The sequence below is a fragment of the Grampus griseus genome (assembly GCF_964374135.1).
Source record: "Grampus griseus genome assembly, chromosome: 16".
Lineage (NCBI taxonomy): Eukaryota > Metazoa > Chordata > Mammalia > Artiodactyla > Delphinidae > Grampus > Grampus griseus.
This window is the reverse complement of record NC_139010.1, coordinates 79,233,333-79,251,437: the sequence shown is the minus strand read 5'-3', so window position 1 is coordinate 79,251,437 and position 18,105 is coordinate 79,233,333. Positions and strand designations below refer to the sequence as shown.

At 39.4% G+C, this 18,105-nt stretch overlaps 1 protein-coding gene across 3 annotated transcripts in view; it reads right to left on the bottom strand.

Moving 5' to 3' along the window:
* ZRANB1 (zinc finger RANBP2-type containing 1) overlaps positions 1–16,802 on the bottom strand; it is a 68,654-nt gene extending 51,852 nt beyond the window's left edge. For 2 of the 3 annotated variants that reach the window (XM_082673411.1, XM_082673413.1), the window contains exon 1: positions 16,508–16,545. The gene's annotated coding sequence lies outside the window, so the exon portion shown is untranslated. Of the gene's footprint in view, positions 1–16,507 lie in introns of all 3 variants that reach the window. The other variant, XM_082673412.1, reaches the window with a different exon arrangement.
* Positions 16,803–18,105: the final 1,303 nt, after the last annotated feature.

The window sequence follows — 18,105 nt, the reverse complement described above, 5'->3', positions numbered from 1 at the left end:
CTGTTATCTATGTCATCTGCATCTAATGAGATTTGCTAAGAAGGCCCCTTCCAAGGAATGTGTGGACAAACTAGACAAAATTAATCTGGTTAAAATAAGTTAAAATAATAACAGTTAAATAACACCTGTCATGGTGACCTTGGCCTTACTGGCACTATGCCTTAATTAACTAAGTCAATTACCAGTACAACCAGTACATCTAACTTCATTCCACCAAACCTAAGTCCTTAAAATATAACAAGAAATACAAAGTTTACATTTCAATAAGTCAACATGGTGTTAATTAGGAAAACTAATAACAGCTACAATGCTAATGGTTTTTCTTTAAACCGCTGGATAATTAGTAATCCACTGATCAGAATGGAAGAAGATATATAGACACAAAATTAACTTACAGTGTGTCAAATCTTACACAAAACAATAGTAATGCTCCTTTTTAAAAATCTATCTTCTAGTCATTTCTGGAGGAATTTTACCTCTTTATATACTAGGGCTTTATCTGTAATTTCATCAACTTCCTCTGTACTCTCCAGTTCCTAGACAGTAACTAGAAAGGAAAGAGGAGTAACAGATAGATACATAGACAGATACATAGATAGATAAATCCATCTTGAGCTACTGTAGAACCCATCTTAGCATGATTTCTTTACACAGTTTCAGAGACATCACAGGTCAATCACGTACCCCAAATTATAATCCCAAACAAAAATAATTTAATGTTAACAACCTATGACAAGTTACTGAAGGTCTACTACGCACTCAGAAACGTGGAGAGATATAACCACGTAGATAAAATACTGTCCTTGTACTCACGACACCTGCAATTTAAGTAGATGAAAGATGACTACGGCTTTCTTAAATGTACATGGAAATGGAGAGATTATCTCCAAGACTGCATATAAAGCCAGCATTTAAAACACAATAAAACAACTTTCGCAAAAGCTGTGAACATACTACTTCATTCAGAATTTGATTTATCATCGTATCTATTCTCTGTTCACACTGAACAAATTAGTCCCAATTAACAATATCCACAGGAACCAACCAACAGTCACTACTAAACCTAGTCCAACTAAAGGCCACCTTTTTAACCAAACACTATGTTATCTATGTGACAGAGAAAGGAGGGGTAGAAATTTTTAAATAATCAGTGAGTTCTAATACAAAAGAAAGAAAGAAAACGATTTGAAAAGCAGGCACAAACGAATGAAATATTCCAAGGCAAAACCAATTCAGAGCTACTCTCTTGTCCAAAAACATCTTGTTCCCAACGCCTCGACCCTGTTCAAATTTCTTTGTCATTTTCCCTAACATCTAATCCCCTAAAGTTAGATGAATTAAAACACTTATTTTATAAAGGCAAATTATTTACAAGTGTTACTTATTAATAGTATGAAGTCATTCAATTAGATTACTTTTTTCACAATTCCTACCGTAATGAATAACAGGAAAGTAGGGTGGGGATTTTGTGAGTTGGATTTTCATTGCAGAGACAGGGAGAGTAAGTAGGCAAAAGTTTAGCAAAGGGCAACCTGGGAAGGAATGCCAAAGACAGCAGCAGGTTGAAAAGACTGCTTACCCAACCATTAGAGATGGATGTATGTCCAGGCCAACTCTGTCTACTTCACAACTTTGCCAGGGTCAGCCTCATCCAACTAAGAAAAGAAAATAGCTAACACTTAAGCATGTACTGTGTGCCAGACACTTCTAAGCACTGTACCTATACATCAGGTAATCTAATCTTCAGAATCCTATGAAACAGGTACTACTATTATCTCCAATTTTAAAGACTGGAAACAGGAAAAGAGAAGTTGAGTAACTTGCCCAAAGTCACAAAGCTACTAAGTGGCAGAGCCAGGATTTGAACCTGGGCATTCTGGCTCCAAAGTCTGTAGCAGACAGACAATGTAATAAAAATACATTTATACTGCAGCCCATAGTCACTTATTCCCACTATCCAGAATTTGGACAATTAATAAACTGCATGTAATGCCTCACTAAACAGTCTTTCCTAGATAACCAATAACATACAATATCTAAACAAGCAAACTTAAAAAAATAAAAAACTTGTTCACACCCATTTTGCTCACATTTTAGCTTTTCAAAATTACAGAGAATCTTCCCAAAGCTTATCTAGATTGAGAACTACTGCAAAATGCCTAAAAAGTTAAGTAAGCAGGACCTAAAAAGTTATTTATAAAACAAGATATACTAAATTTTCCGTGTAAAATTGAGTGGAAGAAAAAACCACCAATCTGAGGTATTTATCACGACTTTAGACTATAAAATGCCTTAAGTATTTTTAATTTTGGAGGCAATCCCTGGGGAAGAAAATATTATTAATAAAAGTCAGCCTGACTTCTCTTAAACCAATACACTAATCCAGATTACTAAAGAAACCACTGTATGTCAATTAAAATAATAAAGCCCTCCATTTGCATTGAGACAACTGAAAAAGGGAAAAGTCTCCCCAAATGACAGGTGTGTATTAATCACACTACCTATACATGACCTTGTGTTAAAGAAAAGCGAAGAATGACTATCTTTGAGATAGTTAATAAATTATTTTTATCTCTAAGAGCTTCCATTTTCCCATCTGTGAAAAAATAAATGAGTTAAACAAGATGATCTCCAGAATCTCCAAAGTCTCACATTCTTCTATGTAAGGACTCACTTTAGGGGGGACGATAAATTGGAAGGTTGGGATCTATATATAAAATAGATAATAAGAACCTACTGTATAGCACAGAGAACTCTACTCAATACTCTTTAATGGCATATATGGGAAAAGAATCTAAAAGAGAGTGGATATATGTATAATTGATTCACTTTGCTGTACACCTGAAACACAACATTGCAAATCAACTATACTCCAATAAAAATTTTTTTAAAAAGACTCACTTTAAAATCTTATTCAATTTATTTTGCAAATACTATTTCCAAAGTTAATTAAAACATTTTTTAACTTTTCCCTGCTCCATCTGTGACAAGTGACAAGCTCAAATTTTAAAATATATACTTAATATTAATGATCACTTAATGTATCTAAGCAGTAACAAAATCCTATTTCTAAAACAAAGCTATATCATACATCCATACATCATACCACCTATGAATTATTTGTGCCAAATAATAGTAACAGTTATCAAACCTGAATGTGATCAAGCTTCTAGATCTAACTACCAGTTTACAGGATCACAGGGGATAGAGGAACAAACTGATTTCCGGGGAGATGCAATCAGCAAATTCCTATGGGTGTGTGTATATTAAAACTTATATACATGTTAAAAATTAATTTGAACACTGATTTGATATTAAGAAGTTGTTTAAATGTTAAGGTGTGATTAACTGTATGGTACCTATTTTTCTAAAAGAGGACTTTTCCCTTAAGAGACACATACTGAATTATTTACAATGTTATAAAATGGCTTGAATTTGCTTTAAAATAATCCACTGGGAAGAAGCAAGAAAAATATAAATGAAACAAGACTGGCCATATGTTATTAACTGGGTGATGGATACATGAGAATTCATTCTCCTAGTCTCTCTATATGTATATATGTTTGGAATTTTTCATAATGAAAAGTTTTAAAAATCTATCAAGAAGGTAACAAATGCTATTACAGACTAAGAATTAAGGCTTAGATTGCTAAGATTAGAAAAGGAGCAAGAAGCAGTATGCTGTATATTGTTAACAGTGCTACTCAAAACTTGGTCCAGGGCCCTGCGATATTCTACAAACTGTTTACTAGTCTGTAGAGAAACTGAGAGTAAGCATTTACAAACTTTTATAGCAATTTTACAGAATAATTTTATGATTGCTGAAACTACAGCGGCGAGGCGGAATCTGTTTGGAAAATCAGGCAAGTTTCCCCGTGTTACGTGGAAACAACAATGGACACCCAGAAGGACGTTCAACACCCAAAGCAGCAGCCAATGATATATATCTGTGGAGAATGTCACAAAGAAAATGAAATAAAATCAAGGGATCCAATCCGTTGCAGAGAATGTGGATACAGAATAATGTACAAGAAAAGGACTAGGGCTTCCCTGGTGGCACAGTGGTTGAGAGTCCGCCTGCCGATGCAGGGGACGCGGATTCGTGCCCCGGTCCGGGAGGATCCCACGTGCCGCGGAGCGGCTGGGCCTGTGGGCCATGGCCGCTGAGCCTGCGCATCCGGAGCCTGTGCTCCGCAGCGGGAGGGGCCCCAACAGTGAGAGGCCCGCGTACCGAGGAAAAAAAAAAAAAAAAAACCTACACCTAACTTAATGGTGAGAAACTAGAAACTTTCCAGCTGATATCAGTAATAAGGCAAGGACGTCCCCTCTCACTACTCCTTTTCAGTGTCAAACTGGAAATTCCTGCTAATACTGTAAAACAAGAAAAGGAAATAAAAATACAGATTGGAAAGTAAGAAATAAAATTGTTTTTATTCGCAGATGACATGACTTGTCTGTGAAGAAAATCCAAAAGAATCGACAAAACTCCTGCAGCTAATACAGAATTACAACAAGGTTGCAGGATACAGGTTAAATAAGTAAATTGCTTTCCTATATACCAGCAATGAACAAATGGAATTTGAAATTTAAAACACATCGCCATTTACATTAGCACTCCCAAAACTGAATTACATAAGTATAAATCTAACAAAATATGTACAAGATCTATATCAGGAAAACTACAAAACTCTGATGAAAGAAATCCGAGAACTAAATAAATGGAGAGATACTTCACGTTCATGGATAAGAAGACTCAATATTGTCAAAATCTCAGTTCTCCCCAGCTTGGTCAAAAGATTCAATGCGACCCCAATCAAAATTCCAGCAAGTTTGTGAGTACTGACAAACTGATTCTAAAGTTTATATGGAGAAGCGTAATATCCAGAATAACCAAACAGTAAGAATAACCAACACAGTACCGAAGGAAAAAAAAAAGTCAGAGGACTAACTACCCTGACTTCTACACTTACTATACAACTACAGTAATCAAAACACTGGTGAAAGAACGGACAAACAGATCAATGGAATAGAGCAGAGACCCCAGAAATACACCCACATATATAGAGTCAACTGATATTTGACAAAGAAGTAAAGGCAATACAATAGAAAAAAGAAAGTCTTTTCAAAAAATGGTGCTGAAAGCACTGGACATCCACACGCAAAAAAAAAACAAAAAAAACAAAAAAAAGACTCTTAGACACAGACCTCATACCCTTTACAAAAATTAACTCAAAATGGATCACAGACCTAAATGTAAAATGCAAAATTATAAAATTCCTGTTATGAAGGTAACCTAACAGGAAATCTAGATGACCTTGACTATGTCAATGACTTTTTAGATAAAACACCAAAGACACAATCCATGAAAAATATACTTGAGAAACTAGATTTGTTAAAATTAAAAAGTTCTGTTCTACAAAAGACATTGTCAAGAGAATGACAAGATAAGCCAAAAAATAGGAGAAAATATTTGCAAAACACATATCTGATAAAGGACTGTTATCCAAACTATACAAAGAACTCTTGCAACTCAACAATAAAAAAAAGTAAACAACCTAATTAAAACATGGGCAGAGACCTGAACAGACACTTCAAGGAAGGTATACAGATGGCAAACAATACCTCATTAGAGAACTACAAATTAAAACAGCAATGAGATACCACTTTACACCTATTAGATTACCCGAAATCCAGAACACTGACAACACCAAATGCTGATGATATATAGATCAACAAGACCTCTCATTCATTGCTGATAGGAATGCAAAGTGGTATAGCCAAGTTAGGAAGAGAGTTCGGCAGTTTCTTACAAAACTAAACATACTCTTACCATATGTCCTAGCAATTGTGCATCTTGTATTTACTCAAAGGAGTTGAAATTTTATGTCCACACAAAAACCTGCACATGGATGCAGCTTTATTCATAACTGCCAAAACTTGCAAGCAACCAAAGTTCAGTATAAGTGAATGGATAAATAAACTGTGGTACATCCAGACAAGGAAATATTATTCAGCACTAAAGAGAAACGACCCAGCAAGCCATGAAGAGACATGAAGGAACCTTAAATGCATATTACTAAGTGAAAGAAGCCCATCTGAAATGGCTATATACTGTTTGATTCCAACTATTTAACATTCTGGAAAAGGCAAAACTATGGAGACAAAGATCAGTGGTTGCCAGGGGATGGCGAGGGGGAGGGATGAATAGGCAGAACACAGAGGATTTTTAGGGCAATGAAACTATTCTGTATGATACTATAATGGTAGATACATGCCATTCTACATTTGTCAAACCCCATAAAGTGTACATACCAAGAGCGAACCTTAATGTAAACTATGGACTCTGGTTGATAATTATGTGTCACGGTAGATTCATCAACGTAACAAATGTACCACTCAGTTGCAGGATGTTGACAGTGGGAGAGGTATGCATGTGGGGGGGGGGTATAAGAACCCTCTGTACTTTCTGCTCAATTTTGCTGTGAACCTAAACTGCTCTAAAAACTAAAGATTATTTTTTAAAATCTACTTCTTAACAATGTTTTTAGTCACTATATCCAGGAAACATTTTTTTAAAAAAATCAGTTCTCAAAGAATAATAGGAAGTTTTAAAAAAAAGGACACAAGAACTTTTGGCGTGAACCTAAAACTGCTCTAAAAAATTAAAATAAAATCTGAAATACGTTCACACCTAAAATTTTTAATTAAAAAAAGACATAGAGGGCTTCGCTGGTGGCGCAGTGGTTGAGAGTCCGCCTGCCAATGCAGGGGAAACGGATTCATGCCCTGGTCCGGGAGGATCCCACATGCCACGGAGCGGCTGGGCCCGTGAGCCATGGCCGCTGAGCCTGCACGTCCGGAGCCTGTGCTCTGCAACGGGAGAGGCCACAACAGTGAGAGGCCGGCGTACCGCAAAAAAAAAAAAAAAAAAAAGAGAGAGACAGACATTAGCATGAAGGGCTCACACTGGCCAAATCTGGATCAACTCAAGCATCCACATAAATAACAACAGTAAAGGATTTTTAAAGCACTGACTAAGACAAATATACAAAACTCTACACACAAACTAACAGATAAATAATGGAGGAGAAAGTTCTTCCTTACAACAGAAATCAAACTAATAAATGCAAAATGAATAACTGGATTAGAAATTCACCATTAGGCAATCTCTACAACAGATTCAGAAAAGAATCATCACTGAATGTTAAAACTAGTGGGTGAAAATTTGAGAATTAACAGGATATTTAAATAGTCTCCAAGTATCTCCCAACAATAACTGGTATGTTACAAAACCTGGTAGACACCTTAACGAAGTAATCAAAGTTAACCACACCAATAATGACATCATTTGCCTCTTGATATGTTGTACTAAGAACAAAACATCACCTCTGTGGCATTCTTGCTAAAAAGTACATACTCTGACTCTGATTATGCAAAAATATCAGAAATGCCAATATTAAGAGACCTTCTACGAAATTACTAGTCCTATATTCTTCAAAAACATCAATATCATGAAAAACAAGGACTTTTTTGTTCCAGTTAAAGGAACCTATAAAAAACATGGCAATAGACTGCAACTCATGATCTGAGATTTTCTTTTGTCTTTATAAAGAATATTAATGGAACAACTGACAAAATTTAAATAAGATTTATAGAATCTTATTCTTATAAGAATTAATCATGCAATGTTAATTTCCTGAGTTTGATAACTCTTGTGGTTACATAAGAGAAAGACCTTGTTTTTAGGAAATACACACTGAAATATTTAGAGATTAAGGGGTATCAAGTCTGCAATTTACTTTCAAACAGTTCTGGGAGAAAAATACATTTGTACTTATATATGTCCACATCACACAATAAACCTTATAATTTACAAAATACTTTCACATACATCATTGTTATTCTGACAAAAACCAAGAAACAGGTACACAACAGTCCTTTTATATGAGAGTAAATGTGGCCTCCTGTATCTAAAAATTTCTCAAGAATTGTCTGTTTCTTCTACCCCTACAACCAAGCCCTAGTTCATCATTTCTCTCAAATATTTTATTTATTATTCTAACTGGTCTTCCAACCTTCATACTCCATATCTCTGCCAGAGTAATCTGTCCAAAAAAAAAAAAAAATCTGGTGTTGTTATTCAGCCGCTTTAAAAATTTCAACACCCCAACACTTAGGTGAAAAATCCTAAACAGGACATAAAAGAACCTTCCAAACACAAACACACGTGTGTGTCAAGAATATCCTACAATATTTCCCTTCAGCGATTTACTGCCTTTCACCAAAGCATTATTAAGGGGAAATCTACTTTATTTTACTATGGGAAGATCAGTTCCATCTCTTGTTATTTTATATAGAGAAAAATGTACTGCACTTTTTAGATGTGAGTTCATGTCCCTCTCCACCTCTTACTAAGTCAGGGATATTGGCCAAACCCTTAAGATCCAAGCCTCTTCATCTGAAAAAATTATGGTAATGCCTTTCCTGTCCTTACACGAGGGCTAACACCAATAATGTCAAGATCCACATCCAATAATTAATATTATGAACAAATGTCAGCGTGAAATAACACCACCTTAAATTTTATATGAAGCTTCAGGTCACAGAAAACTTCTATTATTTCACTTCATCTTCGGAACCCTCAGGTAATTTCCTGTAAGGTACCCCAGAATCCTTCTGAGGTACAAGTATCTTCATTTTAATGACAAGGAATCTGTGGCTTCAGGAAAGGTGAAATGACTTGTCCACACTTACAAAGCTTTAGGAAGTAAAGCCCAGATTCTGACTCCTGTTTTCTCTCACAAATGCACCACAGCCTTCCAGAGTTACAAAAACTTATTTCCCTAGAACGAAATGTGAATATTAGGTTACAAGATGGACTGACTGTATATAGTTACTGTCTCTATCTACAACAAGACATTGACGCTACCTCCAAAACAAATCCGAAAATCTGAATTTTTCTCCAGATTACCCTACCATACCCCTAGTCCAAGCCACCATCAACTCTCACGATTACTACATAACCTCCCCACTAATCTTGCTGCTTCTATTCGATCCACCATCCTCGCATGGAAGCCAGGTGGATCCTTTAGAAACATAAACCAGGTCACAACACAAGGACTTAAAATCCTCTAATGGCTTCCCAACCCACTCAGAATAAAATTAAAATTCCCCAGCGGATTTTGTTCTGTTCCTTTTACAAGCAAGCTCATTTTCACCATAGGAGTTTTATATTAGAAATCTCCTCTGCCTAGAATTCTCTTTCCCCATATTTTCACATGGTCAGCTCTTGTCATCAAAAGCTAGGTTTAAATAACACCTCAGAAAGATTTTCCCTCACCAGACTGATGTCATTCTCCACCACATTACCCTACTTTCATTATATTATCTGCAGAGCACCTATCACTACTTGGGTTTGGTTTGGGTTTTTTTGTTTTTTGTTTTTATTTTTGTTTTTCCTTGGTTGCGCTCTCTCTATACTAGAATGTAAATACAAGTAACAGAGACTTTGTCTTGTTTGTAGAGTTATCTGAACATCCAGTACAATTACTTTCTAAAATGCTTAACACTGAACAAGTCGTTACTAAATGTTTTAACTCAGTAGTCTTTGTAACAGTATTTCATGTAATCTACTTTTTTGAAAATCCTAAACAATCTCAGATCACACAGCAGGTGCCCAACAATTATTAACTTAATTTGAATGAATTTCTATAAAAACAAGGCCTTCAGATTTTAAGCTTAATACAACAAATATCCTCAAACAAATCCCCCTACACACACACACACACACACACACACACACACACACACACGGAGACAGAGAACCCTTCCCTCTTCCCACCTGTAAAGATGATCCACACTGAAGAGGATCACTTCTCCTTTCTATTTCCCAGCTCCTTGACAATACTAGCTCAAGGGGAAAAAGAGGATCAGGGACTGGAGAAGGAATAAGGCATTCATATCCAGGTGCTATGAGCACCATTCCAACCTCATCCACATGCTTTAGCCATACTGTACCCTCTGCTGGTCCTTATATGTGGCATGTAATTTTCATATCTCCATGCCTTCACTTACAATTGCTTCTGCACACGATGTTCTCCCACTCCCACCTCCCATTCTTACCTGGTTCTATATATACCTAGAAACTTGTCACTCCTTCTTCAAAGACTAGCTCAAATGTTCCCACTTCTGTAAAACCCTTCTTGACCCAATCCTAATCTTGTGCTAATTTAGTCACTTCTTTACCACTTCATAGTACTTAGTTTTGTGGAATAAGGTTTCTTTCTAATGATCAACTGAAAAATTCACTTTTACATCTCTACAAACAGTGTTTGCTATAAAACAGTTGCTCACTAATCATTTAGACAATAAAAAGGAATTCAATATTCTCCTGGTATCAAAGGATAGTATTCCAAACAAAGATTAGTCTAAAGTTCTACAAATTCCTGTCGTTCCCCTGTTTAAAAACAAACTTTAACTTCATTAAATACCAAAAAATGAAGTTAATTACCCACCCCAACCAGAAAAGGATTTAAAAGTGGTTTGTTAAAAATTACAGAAATGATAGGCCTCACGGCGAGAACAACAACAAAAAAAAACCATTACAGAAATGGTCTTGCCTTCAGAATTCCAATCACAAGCGTACTGCTGCAACTTAATGAGCAACACTCAGTCGAAATCCTTTTCTCCACCTGCAAAGTAAGGATAATTTCTTCATACATCCAGGGAATACTGTCTTGCAATAATCAATTGATGGCTGAGAATAATTATGTTACTAAAGCTAACTGAATTTCAGCAAATGATGCTGGGACAACTTGACAGCCCTCTGCAAAAGAATAAATTTGGATCCCTATCTCATACTATATACAAAACTTAACTCAAAATTATCAAAGACCTAAATGTAAGAGCTAAGAACTGTAAAATTCTTAGAAGAAATGCAAATCTTCTTGACCTTGGATTACACAATGGCTTCTTAGAGATGACACCAAAAGCACAGTGACAAAAGAAAACAGACAAATTGGACATCAAAATTAAAATCTTTTGCGTTTCAAAGTACACCATCAATAAAGAGATAACCTACAGAACAGGAGAAAGTATTTGCAAGTCATCTGACTTGTGTCCAGAATATATAAAAAACTCTCACAACTCAACAATAAAAAGACAAATAACCCAACTGAAAAATGGGCAAAGGATTGGAGTAGACATTCTCTAAAGATACACAAACGACCAGTAAGCACATGAAAAGATACTCGATACCACCAGCCATTAGGGAATGCAAATAAAAACTAGGAGATTCCACTTCACTAAGACAGCTATAATAAAAAAGACAGACAATAACAAGTGTTGATGAGGATGTAGAGAAATGGAACCCTCATACATTGCTGGTATAAATGCAAAAATGGTACAACCACTTTAGAAAACAGTCACAAAGTTCCTCAAAGGTTAAACACAGAGTTACCATATGAACCGGCAATTCCATCCTAGGTATCAATATATACCCCCCAAAAAATGAAAACTTATGTCCACACACAAGTTTGTACACAAATGTTCACAGCAGCATATTTCATAAAAAGCCAAAAGGTGGAAACTACTCAAATGCCCATCAATCAATGAATAGATAAATATAAACAAAATGTGGTATGTACCCATACATGGAATATTATTCAGCCATAAAAAAGAATGAAGTACTGATACATGCTACAAGATGGATAAACCTTGAAAACAATAAGTGAAGTGAACAAAGCCAGATACCAAGGGTCATATAAAGAAAGTTCCAAAAAGCAAAACTTGAATTTTCACGCACTGACAACTATTTACATAGCATTTATATTGTATTAGGTATTATAAGTAATATAGATATGATTTAAAGTATACAAGAGGTTGTGTGTAGGTTATATGCAAATATTTTGCCATTTTATATGAGGGAATTGAGTATCCCTGGATTTGGGGATCCAAGAGGGATCCTGGAACCAATCCCCCACAGATACCAAAGGACGACTATATTGTTTGATTCCATTTATATGAAATGTACAGAACAGGTAAATCCATAAAGACAGAAGTAGATTACTTGTTGCCAGGAACTGGGGCAAAGAGGGAATGACTGCTAATGGGTACAAGGTCTGTTTTGGGGGTGATGAACATGTTCTGAATAGTGGTGATGGTTACATAACTTTGTAAATACACTAAAAACCAATGAATTCCATACTTTAAAAGTGTGAATTTTTTGTTTTATGAACTAAACCTCAATTAAGCTGTTATTGTTAAAAAAATTTTAAAAGACGGAGATATATGCAACTGATTTCCAACAATGCCTCATCCACTCGAATATTTTTTATTTATGTAAATTCAATCCACATAAAAATCTGACTTGCCAAACTGTACAAAATAAAAAGCCAAAAGGCTTCCCTGGTGGCGCAGTGGTTGAGAGTCCGCCTGCCGATGCAGGGGACACGGGTTCGTGCCCCGGTCCAGGAAGATCCCACATGCCGCGGAGCGGCTGGGCCCGTGAGCCATGGCCGCTGAGCCTGCGCGTCCGGAGCCTGTGCTCCGTAAGGGGAGAGGCCACAACAGTGAGAGGTCCGCGTTCCGCCAAAAAAAAAAAGAATAAAAAATAAAGGAAATTAGTTTTTTCATTACTAAAAAGTTCAATTCACTAGGCACCTGAAAAATAAATTTTATGTTCCTGACCAACCTCCACTTTAAAATTCAAACTAATGACTCTTTTCAAAAATTTAATCTTAACCAAAATACCACCCTCCCAGAGAGCAAAGAATGAATGCTTACTGATCCAGATTTGTCAAGTGGTGAAATTACTGATGTAATTCTGTGAAAGTCCCTTTTACAAATGCAAGTAGCCTAAGTAAAAATGCTTAGTATTTCTGGAAAGTTAACAGATTAATTTTAGCTTCAATTATGTGAAAAAGGTTTCTGAAGCTTAAAAAAAAGTTTTTATGTAAACTAGTTTCTAAAAACCAGTCAATTTCAGGAGAAAAAAAATATTTTGATGAACTGGAGGAAGAACACAAGTTTCCACAAAGATGCAGTGGATAAATCAAGATGATTTACTGCTAGGAGACTATGTATCCATAAAACATCAGGCCTCTCACTCACACATACAACACAAGAGGAACGTACACACCTGTTCTCCAACTACATCAGCAACCACCCATGTGCTACATAATTACACGTAATTATCCTTGGGATACAAAAATACTATGGATGGGCTTGTTTGTGTTTCTTCCAACAGTGTTGACAGGTAGCAGTGAATCACACATTCTCCTGAGTCTCATCTGCCTCATGATCAATGACACACGCTGCCAACATCTGAGGTTAAGGATGCAAACTGAGACTACAGATTACTGTCTCCTGCCCATGATGCTAAATGTTACCTATGTACAAATATGGCATGACAACAGTGCCACTGGTGCCAAACTCAAACCAAAGTAACCGCCCCAAACTCAAATCTGAAGTAAACTACAGATCTGTAGTACTTATACCATTAACAAAATGTTGAGCATCCTCTACAGAAAGAGAACCATGCTGATAATAGATATAAACATACTGGCCAAAAAAAACTTTCTAGAGACAGCCATGGTTTCAAATATTTTGTCTCATTAAGTCATCAAAGCCCGGGCTTCCCTGGTGGCGCAGTGGTTCAGAATCCGCCTGCCAATGCAGGGGACACGGGTTCGAGCCCTGGTCCGGGAAGATCCCACATGCCACGGAGCAACTAAGCCTGTGTGCCACAACTACTGAGCCTGCGCTCTAGAGCCCGTGAGCCGCAACTACTAAGCCCGCGTGCCACAACTACTGAAGCCCACACGCCTATAGCCCGTGCTCCGCAACAAGAGAAGCCACCACAATGAGAAGCCCACGCACCGCAACAAAGAGTAGCCCCTGCTCGCCACAACTAGAAAGCCTGGGCGCAGCAACGAAGACCCAACGCAGCCAAAAATAAGTAAGTAAAATAAATAAATTTTTTTTAAAAACCCATCAAAGTCCAACTTTGAAATCAGCAACTCCAATACTCAGAGGAGTACAAACTTCATATTCTAGAACAACTCTATAACCAAAATACTTTGTCAACGTATTCATATTTTCAGTGCTTAATATATGGTCTCCACAGATACATGGTTTAGGATTCATACCCACTCCTCAAAGGTCTTAAAAATCTAACTGGGAAGCCGAATAAAGACATAAAAAGATAAACTGAAATCCAGGCTAGCATATGCTAAGAAAAAAAAAAAGAAGAAGAAAACAGTCCCACACAGGAGAGGTATGAATAGATCCCCTGGGGTTGAACTAGTCAAAAAGGCTTCTCAAGAGACTGGGCCCAGAGTAAAGGGAGTATCCGTGAATACAAGCAGAAAAGAGTTTCAAACAGAAAGAAAGGCACAAAGAAAGGCCAAGAGGAGGGACTTCACAGGAACAACAAACAAGTTAGTTTGGCTGGAACTAAAGATTCACAAAGGGAAGAAATGAGTTAAGACTGAAGAATGGATCAGGGCCAGATTACAGAGAAACCTGAAAACCACACCAAGGAGCTTAAACCTTACTTTGCATGTAACAAGGAGAGTTCCGGAACTTTTTATGTTGTGATGTGAGAAGGTGAGTGTTAAAATGTGCAAGATATTATTTACCCAAGGCATTAGCGGAGCACAAATAGTCCAGGTGAAACACATCACTGGGAGAAAACGTATTCAAAGCCCAGGTGCAAAAGCTTATTATTGGGGAAGGAGGGAAGTGAGCAGCAATGCTCAAATAATAACGCTGAACCAAGTTAAATAAAAAGCTACAGTGGTCTACTTTTGCAGCTCCCATTTATTTAAAGCCTCCATCTACTATAAAAGCGATATAAGTATAAAGCACATTGAAGAGCTCTCACTATATCAGTTACACACAGGAGGCAATTTACCTCAAATATCCTACATCTGGATCATGAGTTCCAAAACTATGCTAATCCTCTGACTTTAAATGCAATATGCCAAACCCTTATCAGCACACAGAGCTGGATCAAGGCCATAAGCTACCATGAATGAGTTCATCATACTAACCCAAGCACATTTCAAGAGTAAATAAATGGGTGTCTCAATGTTCTGAAGCATTAACAAAAGGTGCTGAAACATCAACAGAAATAAAAATCCCTCATGACATTCAAATAATATCCTCCCCAAAGATTAAAATGTGCCATTACTGTCCTCTCAGTCCCCGACAGCCTATAAAAACAATGTTATGAAACTTTAGTATAAGAAGGTGACTGCATATCATAAGATCCAGAAATCAAGGGGGAATCAGGATTCTAGATTTCTTTACAACTGCCTCATTTAATTAATAATATTAATAACCAGGAGGAGAGATCCAGCTTAATTTTTCACAAACCTAGTTTAATGACTTTCCTAAGACCCCTGGCACAACCCAAGATCAATATTCCTTATGGTTTCCCCTGGCTTATGGTTTGAATACTGAGTCATCCACGTTTGATCAAAACATGGGTACCCTTGAGGTCGCACAAGTGATAAAGAAGTCAACTAAAAAGAGACTTTAGAAAAAACACTCATTATATAACGTTTCCATGAGGTAAAGATTTCTCTTCAACTGTACATTAAATTTATTGACAACAACATAACAGATCATACGGTGAGCAAACAGACCAAAATATTGGATAGAGGGGACGGCGTTTAACCTCATAGCCTACGGAGTTATGGAATCAATTGACTGAAATACCAAATTCTCAGCCAGAGTTTCAAAACACCAGTGTTATCTCAAAGATAATGGGCCGGTTCAAACTTCCAGGCTGAACCTAAACTGCTGGTCCCTTGTGCTTAACGCAAGTATTCATTACAGTCCTTTTGTCTGTGAAACGACCCACACCAAACCACAGCGGAGAAAATAATAGGGAGTTGCACGGAACCATCGTTATCGCGAGCGAGAGAGCTAGACGATCTTGCCACGAGTTCCAGCTCCTCCTCCCCAGCCCACCCCCGTCGCCCCCCATCTTTCTAGGACAGAAAAGGCAACAACGGAAGGCCACCGCGGGAGGCGAAGAGGAAGCGGCCAAGGGACCGAAGTTTGGGGCCCAGTACCAACTTGTGGCGATGGACCCAAGTATTTAGGGCCTACCGCAGAGCGCGAGAGAAACCCCACTCCCCAGCCCGGAGGTGGCAGGAAAAGAAGTCGGGGGGAAGGGGGGTCATCTGGCGGAAGAGAGGTGGCAAGGCAGGCGGCGCGTCCAGCCGCGGCTGATCCATGGTCGGTAAACAAGCCGAGCGGACCCACCCTCCCACAGCCCCGGGCCTGTCCCCGCATCGGGAAAGCCCAAGATGGAAGCGCGGAGGAGCCAGACCTTGCCGCCTCCCCTCTCCTCGCCTGCGACGCCTACCCGGGGGTCGCTGGCGGACGGCCCGGGAGACCCAGCGGCCTGGGCGCCATCAGGGAGCGAGGGGCCCGGGCAGGCCGCGGCGGAGCCGCGAGGGGCCTGCAGCGGGGCGCCCTCCCGGGGCCCGGTTACCTGGCGGCGGCGGTGGCTCTTCCTCCAGCTCCTGCTCCTCCTCCCCGTCCGACGCTCGGCGCCCGGCGGCCGCGGCGGCGGCAGCGACTCCCCGAGCAGCCCGCGGCGACGAGCCGAGCCCGGCCCCTCTCCGCCTCCCTCCGCGCCGCCGCCCGCCCCGCTGCTGCCGCCTCCGCCCTCTCCCCTCAGTCAGGACATGGTCACCGCGGGCCCGCGCGCGACTCCCGCTGCCGGAGGCGGGGGCAGAGGGGCGGAGAGCAGGCACGGAGGCGGGGGGACACGGGGGGGAGGGGGAGAGAGGAGGGGGGGTGGCCTCGGGAGCAGCAGGCTCCTAATGGCGGCGGTGAGGGGCCCCGGAGCCAAAAAAACCCCACGGCAAGCAGCACAACGTCAAGGCCAGACCCCGCCGCTCGTCGCCGTGTCATTGGCCCCGAGGCCGCCAGCGGCGCAGCCAATGGTCGGCCGCCTCTTTCCGGGCGCAGAAGGCGGGCCGCGGAAGGGGGACGTCACGCCGGCGCCGGGCCCCGATTGTGAGGCGGCGGCGCGCGCCGGCCCACGGGTCCCGCCCCCTGTGCGGCGGCCGGTTGGCTGGGGCTGCGGGACTTCGGCGACGTGCGGGGCACGCCGGGAGGCGACGGCGCGGCGTGCGCGGGGCACGGGGACGCAGCCGGGGCGGCCGGGAGGACGTTCTTGTGGCTGCCCAGCTCCTAGTGAACGGTCTCGGTTGCTCTTACAGCCGACTTCTAAGTCAACTCCCAAGTCTCACCAAGTGAACTACTTAGTGACAGATTCTGCATCACTTTTTCTTATACAGCTTCAAGCTCTTGATGAGACACCAGGGAAGATAAATTTTTAGGTTGAGACAATTGCATTTTCATATCTTTTTTTTTACAATGTCTTTTTTTATTCCTGTCTTCGAGGCAGCTATCCATTTATATTTGTGAATGTGTAAATTTATAATGTATGTATTACCTAAGTACATGCATATATTCATGATGAAAAGCCATGGAGTTGTATGCCAATTATATCTCAATAAAATTAATTTTTTAAAAAGCCATGGATACTTTGCTTTTCGCTCTCTTTTACTACTTCCTAGCTCTAGTATTGGGTAAACCTAATTTTCTAATGGTTTGCTTTTACTGTAAATTGTAAATGTAAGGGAGAGATTAAATTATAGCCATGGGGGGGGAAAAACTGCCGGGAGAATTACCTGAGCCGAAGTTCCGAAGAGAATATGTTATATGGTGATGTTTCATATATTTCTTTTTTTAATGTAAATATAGCCAAGTAGTCTAAATCATTTACCCAATTACTAAAACCCCATGAGTATGTCATATTTTTCAGGCTGGGGAGGTTTGCTTTTCTCAATGAGACTTTGCCTTGCATTTTTCATACTGCAAATTTTATTTCAAGAATTCGAATGACCGTAAAAACACAGAGAGTCTTTAAAAGTTGTAAACTTCTTAGCACTGTCAAAAAGCACTGAGGCGTCTGAAGTTTCGGACGCCTCAGCTTCAACAGAAAGAATGTATTATTCAGAGTTTAACTCGATCTTTAAAACTCGGATGGTGACTTCATTTAGTAAAACTATGCCTGGT